This window comes from Emydura macquarii, unplaced genomic scaffold, assembly GCF_026122565.2.
Source record: "Emydura macquarii macquarii isolate MOO-44397 ecotype Brisbane River unplaced genomic scaffold, CSIRO-AGI_Emac_v2 contig_2452, whole genome shotgun sequence".
Lineage (NCBI taxonomy): Eukaryota > Metazoa > Chordata > Testudines > Chelidae > Emydura > Emydura macquarii.
In genome coordinates this window covers 24,105-39,004 of record NW_027132589.1, presented here as the reverse complement: position 1 = coordinate 39,004, position 14,900 = coordinate 24,105, and the positions used below count along the sequence as shown (strand labels likewise).

Sequence of the window (14,900 nt, the reverse complement as noted above, 5' to 3'; positions counted from 1 at the left end):
GGTGCACCTGCAGTGAGTGCAACTGCAGCTAGTTTTCCAGCTCTATGCACAGACTGGCTTCCTGGTGCCTGCTCCAAACTCTTCCCTCTCAGTTCCTAGAGGGTTGTTACAAGCCCTAATTTATGGGCAGGAGGCTGCTTTTTAGCTTCTCACCTCTTATGTACTGAGTACTTTGCAGCTTACAACTTTTCTTTTGCGCTTTTTTCAGGGGACATAAATCATGCTAAACACTGGTCAAGGTAGATTATATTGGTTTATTAGAGAAACCATGTTTTGTGACTCCCTGTATCAAGGTGCTATAACCTTCCTTGGAGCCTGGGCCCGAGGAAGGGTCACGATGCCTCTGCTGGGCAGATCAGGGTCCTGCATGCCAAATACCCTGGGAGCAGCGGGGCGGAGCCAAGCCAGGAAGCGGAAGTACAAAAGGCCTGCCTAGCAGCTCTGTCAGGGGGAAGCTGCTGCAGATGAAGGCTGTGGTCTGGGCCTGACTCAGGCCCCACTGCCGTGCAGAGCAAACACCCACTGACTGGACCCTCCAAGGCATGCCCAGGCTGCCGGGTGCTAGGGACTGGGAAAAGCTACAAGAGAGCGCTGACTAGGAGAAACCTCGCAGGCTGGCCTTGATCTAGAGAGCTGCCCATCATCGGGGACCCACGGGAGCTGCCTGAACCTGTTGTGCCAGAGGAGCCCCTGGAACCTTCTGACCTGGAGGAGCTGCCCTCCGCTGATAGCTCCGAGGGCTGACAATGAGGGACTTGTAGGACTCCCGCTAGCTGTCTACCCCAGTGACTTGGAGGAAGACCCCTGGCTGCAGGTACTCGGGTGCAGGGTGGGAGGAAGTAGCCTGAGGGCAGCTGACTATAGTATGGCTGAGTTCGTGGTCGAACCAGTCGACATGTTGTGGCCGGAGTCCTGCTGACCCAGTGGCAGAGTCTCTTTGCCACTGATAGGGCCCTAGGCTGGGATGCAGTGGAGTCAGGTGGGCCTGCATCTCCCTTCCCTAAGCACCGCGGGAGTGCTTGGCTCCTCTGAACCTGCCTGCCCTACCCTGCCCCACCTGAGGACCGAGGGCAATAGACCGCTTAATAGTCCCTCCTGCCTAAGGGCCAGGGCTATAGACTACTTTGCCTTCCCCAACAGACTGCTTAACTTCCCCGCCTGCTTGAGGGCCGTGGGCTATAGTTTACTTCACCAGCCCCGCCCTGCTTGAGGGCTGGAGAATGTAGATTACTTTGGATAGCCTGCCCCGCCTGGGGGCCGGGGCTAAAGATTTGGATCCTGCCAGCTTTCCCCCATAGAACAAGGTGCTGTGGCCTTCCTAGGAGCCTGGGCCGTGTCACCACCAATACTCCCCATTTATGATTAGGAAACGGGAGTATAAAGCTGGAAAATGAAATTTAATAGCACTGCCAAAATATCAATATTTATTATTAGTACTCACTTGTCTACTTAAAAATGATTAGAAGAAGTCATATGTCAGAGCCCTGCTTAGGGAAAGCATCCGTATTCAGGACAGCACATAAACACTTGCTAAGCACAGTGGGCATAAGTACACACCCAAGTGCTGTCTGGAACAGGGGTCTATATAATGTCTATTACCAATGACCTTCTGTAGTAGCGTTATACTCTTACTACTTCCGTCTTACGACATGCAGACAGGTACATCTTCAGCTTCTGTTTGGCTTATTTTCCTGCCACTACTGAAAATGACAAACCATGTAGTAATTTATTGAATGCTTTAACTGATAGCTGTAAAAATGATACGCAGTCATATGGGTTAAAAAGTCAAAAGCTAAATACATTTATTACTTCACCAAAGAAAAGCCATTCGTTTACAATCTTGTGAGCACTGCAGAAGTACAGTTATTTTTCCCATTTGCCCTTTTTGAAGAGAATTAATTACAATTTAGATTTCTCTGAAGAGTCTATAACATTTTTCTAATTTCATTTTAAATGCTAAACGACTGATTGGAAATAGCGATATGAAATTTGGATGATCCCAAGTTTCCTGTCACAATAGTCTGACAGCTGGTGGCAAACAGCTGGATTTAGTCAAATTATAACCAATTATTTTTGAAAAACTGCTAATGCAACTGTGATGCTCCCCATGGGTGCCCAGGGTTGCGAAGCACTTCACCGCCACCTACCCCTAGCGTGAAGTAGTCTTGTCTGTGCCTGCTGTGGGTCAGCTACTTGAAGCCTCTGGCAACACAGGGGCCTCCAGGGCCCGGAGGCCTTGTTCTCTCTGCACAAGTGGTGATAGACACACATCAACCCTCAAGTCCTCAGAGCGTTCCCAGCAGTTTCCGGTCCCTTATCCACTGAATGCTCAGTCACAAAATTACCAGACCTGCCATTTCGCAGGAATGGTACACACTAGCTTGCAACACTCAACTCAGTAACATCACTTTACTTAACACCACAGCACTTAGATATATTTATAGTAAAAACAAGAATAAGTTTATCATCAAAGGCTAAAGATTCAAGTGATGGTGAGGAAGAATAGTGGAATCAAAGGGTTACATATGAAACAAAATAACATGCTTTGTATAGACTAGCTAAACTTAAGTAGAAGGTTAAATGCAGGTGTCAGGAAGTACAAAGTTCCCACAGCATTCCTAACTCACTCCCTGCTTGTAGGAGTTTGTATCAGTGTACAGTGTTAACTTTATATTCAGGTACTAACAGGTCAGGCTGTTTTCCAACTCTTCCTTCTCCCTCTGCTCCACATCATGTTGATCAGTGCCTTCCTCTACAATAGTCCTACTCATTTCAGCAGGATTACATATGAAGTAAGCACAATTCTGCGAGTAAAGGTGTACTTCTGTATTCTAGTTTAAATGAATTACTACTGTATTATTATTAGTAGTAGTACTGAATTGTTACTATTATAAGTTCGTATTAATATGCCTAGTAAGGAATTTATTTATCAAAAACCATTTCCTGATTCTTTTTTGTTGTCTATATTGTCACAGATATACTTGAGGACAGGTATTTTGAAATAAATTACCAAAATAATTCAAACTGGCATGATTATTTTGTGTTATTTTCATACATAAAATTGCAGAATTTTGCAGAATTTTAAAATATTGTGTGCAGAATTTTTAAGCTGTTGGCTCAGAATTCCTCCAGGAGTAGTAAAGATGGCAGAAGGGCAATAAAAATAACTGTGAGAACAATGAGCCTGATAATTCACCTGCTACATTGCTACAACTCTGGACCAGATTCTCCACTGCAAGAGTTTGGTCAATATGTGTATCGATACCATTCAGTTCAGGATGATTAATAAAATTCATAGCTCTTTACTTCACTACTAATTATCAAAGTTTGGTTCAAGGAGGTTCCTAGTGATGTGAGACTTGACAGAGGTGCCCTTCCTCAGGTGCTGAGAGAGAGGGACTTCCTTTAAGTAGGAAAGAGAAACAAGTTTGCGTAGGAGGGAAACAGCTGACAGGGTAGGACTGTAATGCTAGTGCTAATATTACAGTCCTGCCATGAGTACAGTGTGCATTTTCACCCATAACTACGGAGTCACTAGCTAGATACAGTGGAAGGAAAGGAGAAAAATGAAGAGAAGAAACATTTCTGATGTATTTTCTGAATTATGTATTTGTGGCCCAGGATCTTTCTCATGTTAATTGGAGATTTTTCTTTAAGGGGAAGAGAATCTACCATAGAAGAGAATGCATTTGGTTTGTTGGTGTCTGATAAAGAAGAGGAAAGGGTGATCAGCCACAAACTGTACACGTATTCCGACTGAGGTTACACCTACGCCAATTCCAGTTGCAGCGGCTGCCTCGGTGCCCTCTTCATTCACCTCTATATAAGCCTTATGGATAGCCGCACTCACAGACAGACTATCTCCATTTGCTATTCCAGATAAATCCGATTCTTGAGGGCGAAACACATCGGTCACTCCCAAAGCCTGTAAATATTTGATGAGTTGAGCAGTTGTCTCAATTTTGAACCGAGAGAGTGACACCTCCACTTTATCTTCTTTCAAATGATGGGGGCTGAGCCAAGTTGTTAATTTCTCATAGGTAAGTTCCTTTTCCAGCTACAGGGATAAAGATACATGGGAATCAGAATCATCAAGACGCCGAAGTGAGTGAGAAGGTGGGAAAAGTGATTTTCATTCACATCATGGTAACTGTGTCAGGCATGATTCTTACAGCGCTACCGGGGTCAGCAGCATGTAATTTTCTAAGGGCATGTGTGCACAGGGATAGATGATGCAGGCCAGCCATTGGTTTTCTAACTCAAGATCATGGGGCTCAGGCTCCAGGGCTGAAAAAATTGCTATGTAGGCATTCAGGCTCAGGCTGGAACCCAAGCTCTAGGACACCCCATCCCCTCAGGAGGAGGAAAGGTAATTTTGTCCTAGACTGTCTGTCCAGGTGATCAGAGATACACAAGACACTGCCATGTTCATATTCTGGTTCTAAGATCATCATCATCGTATGTAGCTTTACCTGTGTTAGACCATCGTAGTTGTTCGGCAGCAGTATGTACATACTCAGGTCACCACCTTTGTATGGGAGTTCAAGCACCTGACAGCCATGCTCCTCTATTGTAGCCATTCTATACTTGCCCACATGATACATCATCTGCACGGTTAGGCGTGTAGTCTGAAAGCAATGGGAAGTAGTAACAAAATGAGATACATCATGTTCTCCTGTCATTTTTCCATTTATTAAATCTTCACTTGGACCAAAATGCTACAGTGATTATTCAGGGCCAGATTATCACCTTCCAACTAAGGGGATAAAGTCCTCTTGAACCTCTTCAAACAGCTCACAACAGGTTATTTATCTTTGCTTCCAGGGAAAGGGGTCAGTGAGGTATTGGAGGATGAAGGGGACTGGGGAAACCCTTAAAGCCCATCCCCATGGTTCAGGATTCTGCCATGCTGCTTCTCCCCTGACCCTTTAAACTGAGATAGCATTTATTATCTCCCTGTGCCTGCACTCAGACACACACACCTCAAGAAAAATAGAAGGTTTAGAGGAAGAGTTAATGCGATTCCCTTGGACCAACACTTTCAGAAGTTGCCACTGGTATTGTGTTGGTTATCTGACTTGAGAACCATGCTGGGGATATTAAAGCTATGTCTTCAACCTTCCATTTAATTTAAATCTCAGTATAAAAGCATGTTCTCAGATCTAATTAGCCCAGAAATTTACAAAACCGAAAAACAATAGAAATGTGCAAAACAATTTCATGGAACAAAGCTCTACCAGGAACAATTTTCCTTTAGGTACACAAATGTTTCCCTGCAGCGTTGCCAACCTATTTTTGCTGTGTTGTGCTAATGTATGACCAACAGAAGGTGAAACTGAATTGAAGCAAATACAAAGTTGTCTACACTACATTCATTGCCCAAAGAACATGGGAAAGGGCGGAGTACTATGGGGACAATGTACAGAATGTAACCTACAAAAAAACGCCACTTTCAATATTCAAATTTCATGAGAGAAAAGAGGAGGGAAACAAATCTGGTTACAGAATGTGGAAACTGAACACAGACTAAATGGATCTTTTGGTGGCTGTCACCATAAATGTGGTAGCAGGACAACTTATTGTAGGTCTGAAACCAAAGCAAACCAGTTAAGGCTCTATGTAGAAAATGATTAGAAGCCAGGCTGTGGACTGCTCCAAATTAGGTAAGAAGTGGGGGAAGGCACAAGAAGCCTTACTTAGGCCCCTGCTCACCTAACTGCACCAACAACCCCATAACTGGATGGGGAGAAAGCAGGGTTATGTCCTGAACTCTTCCGTTCCTGCCAGAAAAGCTAACAGGCCACTGGGGTGGGGTAGGGGCAGTTGCTGCAGCTTTTTATACATGGACTTCCCTTGTGCCCCAGGTTGCTTTGTGAGGCGTTGTACCTGTGTCAGGCATGATGCATTTTACTTGCAGAAGCTTTGGGAAACAGCTCCGTCTCCACCCCCGGGGCCGGTCCTTAGGCCATAATGCACCCTGGAGGTAAGGGGCCATATCCCATGGTAGTTACCTGTTGTCTGCCAACTATGTAAAATAATAGGAGCAATGATACATGTATTTGTCATCTACCTTGTTAATGAAAAAAGCTCTTCTCTCGGTGTTTTTCTCCTCAAATTTTTCTGCCCATTGTCCTTTGAAGTAAACAGCATTCACGAGGGCTAACTTAGTACTGGCAGAAAGAGTGTCCCGAGGAAAGAGCTCCTTGATCTTACCTTAAAGAAATGGAGGCAAATTATTTTGTTTTGGCAGATTGGTAACTCTAATTCTGTCTGTTGTAATAAAATTGATGCACAGTGCATGTATGTACATGTGTGTAAGAATATATATGTGACACATGAAAGATGTTAGACGGACAGTCCTGAGAGGCTGAAGTCCTTTATTCACAGAACAAGTGCAACGCAAGCAGCATTACTATAACTATTCCCCACTGACCTACTGACGTGCCTCAATGGAGAATAGATGTCATCTCCCAAAAAGGCCATTTTATTCTTTGCTTCTACTGACTCATCTTGGCTCCAGGTCAAATTTTAAGTAAGATGCTGTCATTCACTTTATCTATATGCTCATAAATCAAGATATCTTTAGAAGGTCCCACATCCCCCCTCCCCCCCCCACACACTGCTTGCCCCAATATCTTTTGCCTCTCATTTGATATTTCCTTAAACTCCATGTGGTCAGGCACACAGGTGGTCTCATCCAGCAAGCACTGAAGTTGTGAGAAGAATTCCAATTGATTTCAGTGGGTGTTGCACTAGGTCCAGAGTTTGCTGGCTACTCTGATTTCCTCAAATATGTTTTGTCTATGGGAATTAATGATCTAGCTTTGGGTCACTGAGATCATCAAATTGTGGAGATCTGACACTGCAGCTCCATACTGGGTGTGCTCCAGTTATGAGGAAACCTTTTTCTCCTCCAGCTTTTTAAGCACGTTGTAGACTTTACGCTCCTCGTTGTTTTATAAAATATCAAGAAATAGCAGCCAATGGCTGACTTGTCCTTACCCTTTGTAAAGGATTCAACCCATAAATTTATCTGCTGTCTGGTTTCCTCGGCAGCATTCAGAAAATCAGCTGGTTTCAATTCTGCCTGGTATAACTTTTGTATGCAGGATAGGTATTTCTGTACAATAAAAGATAATGCCAGAATAATACATCAGAAAATAGGTCTCTTTTTAGCCTGCCTTCCAAATAAAATAAAATGTACCTGTTTTTTAGTTCTGCAAAGCTGCAAAAAGTGTGTTTGTACATCCTAGAGACAGTGTGATCTAGCAGAATGAAGTGGACCAGTTGAGTAGAGTGTAGAGATAGAGGACCACATAGGTTTGGAGAGTTTGCATAAAACTGTCAAACACTGAACCTTTTTGAGGTTCCTCCAGCTGATAAATGACTCTGCCACTGACTCATTGTGCGACCCTGAGAGAGTCCTTTAATCTTTGTCTTTCTTCCCCATCCATAAAATACGGATAGAGATACTACTTTTCTCCTCTCTCTCTCTATCTGTCTTGTCTATTTATATTGTAAGCTTTGGGGCAAGGACCATCTTTTACTATGTTTCTACAGCATTCTAGTACAACACGGCCGTGAACTGGCTTCAGACCCCTAGGTTGTACTATTGTACAAATAGTAATGAATATTCAGCAGATTTAAGTAGTTTTGCTGCAGTGAGGCTGGTTTACTGTCTGCTTTTACATGTGATCTTATTATGTAAGGCTGATTTACTGTCTGTTTTTAGATGCAATAAACACAGATGCATGTATCCCCCTGGCAACCCAGCCACCTGAGCAGGCATTTACAGAACATCGGGTTCTGGTTACACAAAGGAAGGTGGACCTTGGTCACTCTTGAGTAACCAGAATATCTGATTGTTGCAGGTCCTCTCATGGTCCTTAAATGCCTACTCATGCCCTACATGATTCGGGGACTATTCTTATGTAGGCCACTTCCGACTCCCATTCAGTGGAAAGATCTGATAGATGCTGCCCTCTCTTGCAGCTGCCAATGCTTAGGTTTTCAGTTTTACTACAGTGGACTGCATAACAGGAGAAAGTGGTGGAACAAGACCCACTACAAATCTTTCTGTCAGTTCTACCTGAATTTATGCTGGGAGTAGAACCATGTATATAAGTCTCTGTCCACTACTGTCCTTCTCTAACCTAGCGTGTCTGTGACTATATAGTTATATGTAATTATTGAATATCTTGGAAGCACTCTCCTTTAACATTTCTAACTAAAGATGACTGCAGTGGTACTTCCGCATGACATTTCAAACTCGAAGTTGATTTTGAAAGCTGACTTGTGAACAGTTGTTGGGCCTATGAAATTTCACGCAAATCAAATGGGGAGGCCTCATAAATAACTTGAAATGAATTGGTTAAAAACATAGCTTGAAATTTTGTAGAGGAATAATTCACCCCAGAACATAGTTAGCAATTGGATTCAAGATGCATGAGCCAGAATAATTCTAGCTCACTCTCTCATCACTGTGTTGCTTCTAGAGTGCTAAGAAGAGTAAAAAGCATTAAAATCTTAATTTTGTCAGTGAAATAAACAGATACTACTCTAAACATATATATCTGAGGAATCTGGTGCCACAATTAAACAGTTACTTTTTTGGCTATGGAAACTCTCTAAACTTTATTTTGCTGTTGGTGTGCTGAAGTAATTATATAAGTAATAGTTACAAAGCTGAAGACAAACAGAGGTGAGAGTAATGTTCTGTATAAAACAGGATTTGAGGACAAGGCATAAATAATATTGTCTCTTTTTTATATTTTTGGACAGTATTTAGCCCAATGAGACCCTGGCCTATAGGCACTACCAAAATAAACAGTATTAGTAAACACTTAGAAATTATGCTTTCAATGCTGTTCAACATACCTAATTACACTTAGGTTCCAGTGCTCTGCGACCAGGGGGGAAATGAGCAGAAGCTGTAATTAAAGCTTTAGACTGAAGTTATCTTAAATATTCCATTCTGGAATCGGATGGGTTTATTTTAAGATGATTGGCTGCCATACTGTTTGGTACATCCATGGGATCAACTCTATCCCTCATCTAAGTTTACACAAGTCCCATCCAAGTCAGCAAGAAATGGGACCTCAGCTGAACTAAGCCCATGTTCATCTCTATCGGTCCTACAATATCACAGGCCATTAAAGTGAAACCCAATGCAATTTACCTGAATAAAATTGAATGTCTTTTCTCCATACAGTCTATTGGCAATAGCCAGCTCATAAGAACTGGTGGGTTTGTTGATGGCTGAGAAGATGTCATAAAACTGGGAATGGATCCCTCCAGGTACATCGCATTGATCATCAGGAACCTTCAAATAACAAAAAGTTGCTGTCGTTTATTTCTGATTGAAGAAGGCTGAGAGTCTTTGTTTGTTTGTTTTTATAATCGTTGTCTTATTATACCATTCAGATTCAATAATTTAACTGGATTTGCCTTCTCTGATTTTTTTCTTGTTCCTGAGAGTCTGGAAATCTATGGCGTGAAAGCCCTATTCTAAGGGCTAAGTAATTCATGGCTTTTGGGCTATGCCACTCGTTACTTATGGAGTAGCACATGTGCAGAGTTGAACAATGAAAAGTTTTCAGGGCAGTACAGCTGGAAATGTTTTCCCTTTGTCTGATTGATACATGCAAATGCGCTCGCGATCATGATAGGAGCTCACTGATATGGCAAGGTGCAAACTGAACTGATCACTGGTGAATGCAGTTGAGATTATTGCATCCACAAATCAAGCATATAACTGTACAACATTTTTAATACAAAAACCCCCCTAACCTTTACTCCTTGCTCTCTTGTATACCTTTTTTATCCTTCTCCCTCTACATTCTGTCACCCACCATCACAGCATTTCCTCCCCTATTTTTATGTTATAATTCAAATGTGCCAATTTTGAATTGAAATTCATATTCCCCCCATAGTTTGTCCAATTCCAACATCTGTTCTAAGATACCCGCAGATAGGGAGGAAGAGGTAGTCTGCAGCTGCTCTAAATTATCATCACTTACATTTGCTTCAGAAGAACCTCGTGTTACTGGATTTTCGTTTTCTGCATATTCAAGGAAATGAAGCATCTGAAGTGGAAATGGAACATTGCAGCAGTCATACACTATATTGATTTACTTTTGATGATGTGTGAAACTAAACTTGTCACAGAAAATTCAGTTATCTGTCTTACCTACTGTCCTTTCTACTGGAGATGGATATCAGGCTTTCAAAAGGCAGGTGTTCTCAGCTTTTATCACTGGATGCCCCAGTGCATCCATTGACATCAAAATTAGCAAGACGTTTGTTGAATGCTACTTAAAATCAGTAGAAGGGAGAGCTATATTTCTATGATTGTGGAACTCATTGTCTATTTCTGCCCATAATAGTCAATCTGTTAGACCTTTTACATTATGCTGCAATAGGGGCTATACATTCAGTAGGGTTCTGCAGGTGTGCAGTGATCTGCAATAGTGGATTCTCTCACAGGATTGGGACTTGGATAAAAGTTTATTTTTAATAAAACCTAAATTTAAGGAACAATCTGAAGACCAATGGAAATGATTTCATAGTTTGCTAGGTTTAATTCTAAAAAATGCAGTCTTTGTTTGTCAAATATAGATTTAGATCCTACCCATATTTAAATGTATAGGAGTTTTGCCATTAACATCAATGGTAGTAGCATTGGAATCTAAATTGTTTGTAATTGCATTCCTCTCACAAGCAGATCCCTTTACATCTGCTAACTGTATTGGGTCACATGTCTAGTCTTCAAAGCAAAATATCTGAAAGTTCTAATAATATTAGTTGATATAGTCAAGGGCTGATGACACACGATTCTTGATCAGTTCTAACTCCTGTGCAATCCAAGCTTGAGCAACTCAAATCAGTTTCCAGTGAAAAATGTGAATCGTAGAGGCTCATGGGATCCAAAATAGGTTTATACTTTTGCCAAACTAGATGTTCAATTTATTTTTTCATAACTATGACCCAAAGTAGTCACACTTTAGTATTAGTGAGTCTGATGTTCAGCACGTTCATAGTAAGCAACTAAAAGAGACCCTGCATCTGAGATACACACATTTCTGAAATAACCATTTAGGCTTCTTATCTCTCCTTTGGTACATTGCACAATACAAAAATGTCACTGGGTGGGATGTGTAAAATGAAGATGAGTGGCTGGAAATTGCAAACATTGAGGAAATGTTCCTCTGGGTTTTATCTGAGACGACCTCTTCTGCTGGTGTTGTGCTATTTGGCAGGAAGCTGAAATATCCCAAAATAGACCAGCCTCAGCAGAGGGTAAGTGAAGCTGCAACACAGAGCACAGTCTCACAAATATTAATAAACTTGAGTACCATTATGCACTACTCATGTACATGATGTAACTCATGTAGGGAACGATTTGCAGGATCAGGTCTGGAGGGAGAAATCTCTTGTTCATGGGCTGGAAATGTTATTTCCAGTTTCCAGTAGTATTCCCAGCCTGCAACTTCTGCCAGGCACCTTTTCAACTCCATAAAGTTCAATTCTATTCAACATAGAAATGCTTTTGAGACCTTAATTAGGGCAATTGCTACTTGTGCAATCTACATTACCCATGGAAAAGGGAAACACTGAGTTACAAGAAAAGAAAAAACTTAGGTGACATTGCACATTGGAGTGGTCTACCATTTTTCTATAAATACGAAAGTATAAAACAAATGACTTATTGATACCTACCTTTTGTATCTGGGTTTGAGTATTACCTCTGGCACCAAGGAGGACCATACCCAGGGCAGCAGAGATACTCAAAGGAGAAAAGATGATATTTTCAGATGAACGATCTTTGTTCAGTACTTCGAAAAAGTCAAGGCAAAATTTGGTATGTCCTTCACAGGCGGAGCTCATTGTGGAAATGAAAAGCTGCCTCAGGAAAAAATATAAACAAATCAATAGAGTTCAACCATCTCTTTTCTCAAGCTCTTACTGCATCAGAAGGTTTTGGTGACTTTCTTGCTAGTTATACACACACGTCTAGCCTCAGGGTGGAGCAACCACCTATATAATGGGGTGGGGATAATCTTGAGTTGCTTACCCATAAGTCTTGGGAAGAATGGGATACAGGCTTTTAGAAGAAGAATTTCCATTGAGAAAGTAGCCTCATCTCCAATTTCTTCCACTTCTGTGGCTATTCTACAACACTACAAGGAGTAAAAACTACCAGCTTAGTTTCTTGGAGCAATGAAACATGCTGCTGCATCTCCGCATCTGATTTCAGGGGAGTTACTCATGATTTACAGCAGTATGAATTCAGAATCAGGCCTTCTGAGGGGGATTATTGAGTGCTCTGTTATTTTATTGTATGTGATCAGGGCCACTTTTAGGCTCTCTTTTGCACCAAGATATAGTTAAGTTAAGACATTCATCTTGGGTGTGGGAGACCCACGTTCAGTTCCCCCCATCTACCTGATTTGGAACAGTGAGTTGAATTTGAATCTCTCACCTCTCAGGAGAATGCCACCGCAACTAGGCTGTCAGGCAGTCCGGAGTGGGTCACTCTCAGTGAAGCTGTTCCACTTTGTATTAATTAAATAGTTATTTTGGCAGGGACTTGAATGTGGGACCTCCTCCTCTGATATGAGATTCTTTATTATGAAAGTGGATGATCTAGCGGCTTTCCCCTTCCAAATTCTACTTCACTGTTCCTCTGAAATTGTGTTATACAACAATACCTTTCATTCTGTAAGCAAGACATGAGAAATAATTTTGCCACTCTACTCAGCACTGAGAAGGCCCCAACTGGAGAATTGTGTCGAGTACAGGGCAGCACACTTTGGGACAGATGTGGGCAAATTGGAGAAAGTCCAGAGAAGAGCAGAAAAAAAATATTAAAGGTCTAGAAAACATGAACTACAAGGAAAGATTGAAAAAGTTGGATTTGTTTAGTCTAAAGAAGAGAAGACTGGGGGGGTAGAGGGGGGACGTAGAAGTACGTAGAAAGTTGTCATAATGAGGAGAGTGATAAATTGTTAGCCACTGAGGACAGGACAAGAAATAATGAGCTTAAGTCGCAGCAAGGGAGATTTAGATTTGACATTAGGAAAAACTTCCTAACTTCAAGGGTATTAGAGGAACAAGGTGGGTGAGGTATCATTTTTTATTGGACCAACATCTGCTGGTGAAAGAGACAGGCTTTCAAGCCACCCAGACATCTTCTTCAGGTCTGGGAAAGTTTTCTCAGCATCATAGCAAAATGGAAGGTGGAAGAGATCATGGATTGACACCCCATCCCAGTAGGAGTTTTTAAAAACAGGTTAGACAACCACCTGATGATTTAGATAATACTAAATCCTGCCTCAGTACATAAGACTGGACTTGATGGCCTGGTCAAGTCCCTTTCAGTCCTTCATTTGTATGATTTTCTTACTTAAATATTTTGTTTTCATCTCAGACTCTTTTCAAAAATATACAAATTTACTGACCTCTGAGGTTGAGAAGAAAATTTGTGTATTATTTTAATGCAAAATGCTTTGTTATAGAAAATTTATTTTCCTGCTCATCAAAATCTGGCAAATAATATGTTTCACAAAGTTTATGATTCTATGTAGTAATGTGAGATGCTTTTTAAAGTTACAACACATACAACATTTCATGTAAACTCTGCAAGACAAATTTTGCTCTTACACTGATATAAATGCATCGTAATTTACCTTAAACCAACAGAATCTCTGGGGATCAGCCCTTCTGAAAATCAGGTTATTTATTTAGGTCCCTAAATCTGGGTTTAAATGATTGCCTTTTGGCACCCACATTTGACAATTTTTCCAGAGTGACTTGCCCCCAGTCACACGGGAATTTAGTAGTAGTGTCAGGAATAGACTCCAGCTGCAGCCTTGCACCTTTAGCACATGATTCTCTGCAGATGTAAAATTCTGCACAGCTGGATTAGTCTGTAAAATCCTAAAATGGATTGGTTCTAGGGAAAGGAAATGCCCTTCACCAATCATAGCATAACAAAAACATGACATTTATATGGAAGAAATGCTTACCTGGTCATCAAAGATTAAGTTTGAAGCGTGGTGTCTTGCAAGGTGTTGGAATATAAAGCATTTGCAACACACACTGGCATTATCATTTTTCCAAAATTATTATTTATTATGTCCAAATGGTTGCTTAAAGGTAACTTGCATAACTAATTAGAATGTAATCCATAGAATAACTTTTGTCAGACATAAAGAGTAATTATTGTTCTTGTATAAAGTGTGGTGACTCCAGCAAATATAAGAAACTGTGAGTCAGCTTGTACCCTTTGCTGTATATTTGCACAGATCCTCCAACACAAAGTTGCCCTAAATCTGGTGGATTCAGCCCCTTTGATAATCCTCCTCCATAGAGGGATCCTTCACAGCCATAGGGACAAGGTAGCCATGAGGAATGAACAGAGTGCGGCTAAGGAAAAGGGAACGTGCATAATTTTATTCAAATAAGGTGGTCCATTGAATTCACATTTGGTTTTGATTCTTGCAGTAGTTCTTGATTTTTGCTTTTGTGGGACAAAAAGGACCATTCCACAATGTACTAGTTAACTACCGTTTTCTTCTTCAGTCCTCCCCACTTCCTTACTACCCAGATATCTGTTATAGGAAGCACAGGGCTGCAAAGACCCATAGATTAGCTGCATGACATGCGTTTCATTCACCACATGGATATTGTGTGTCACCTGGTAATTGTAATTGGATTTATTAATTAATTCTTTAAACCCAGCTATAGTCTTCTCTCCATATTTATAGCTGTAAAACATTAGCTCTTTAGGATAACAGCAATTTAGTTGTGGTTTCCTGCTGTCTTTGGTTTGTGGGAGCTTTTGAATTTTCTAGTTTAGTGTTCTTCTCCTCTGCTAATGATCTGCCAAATGGACTTAC

At 41.3% G+C, this 14,900-nt stretch overlaps 1 pseudogene; it reads right to left on the bottom strand.

Moving 5' to 3' along the window:
• Positions 1 to 3,652: 3,652 nt before the first annotated feature.
• Positions 3,653 to 11,886, bottom strand: LOC137162690 (serpin B3-like; annotated as a pseudogene).
• Between the last annotated feature and the right edge of the window lie 3,014 nt (positions 11,887 to 14,900).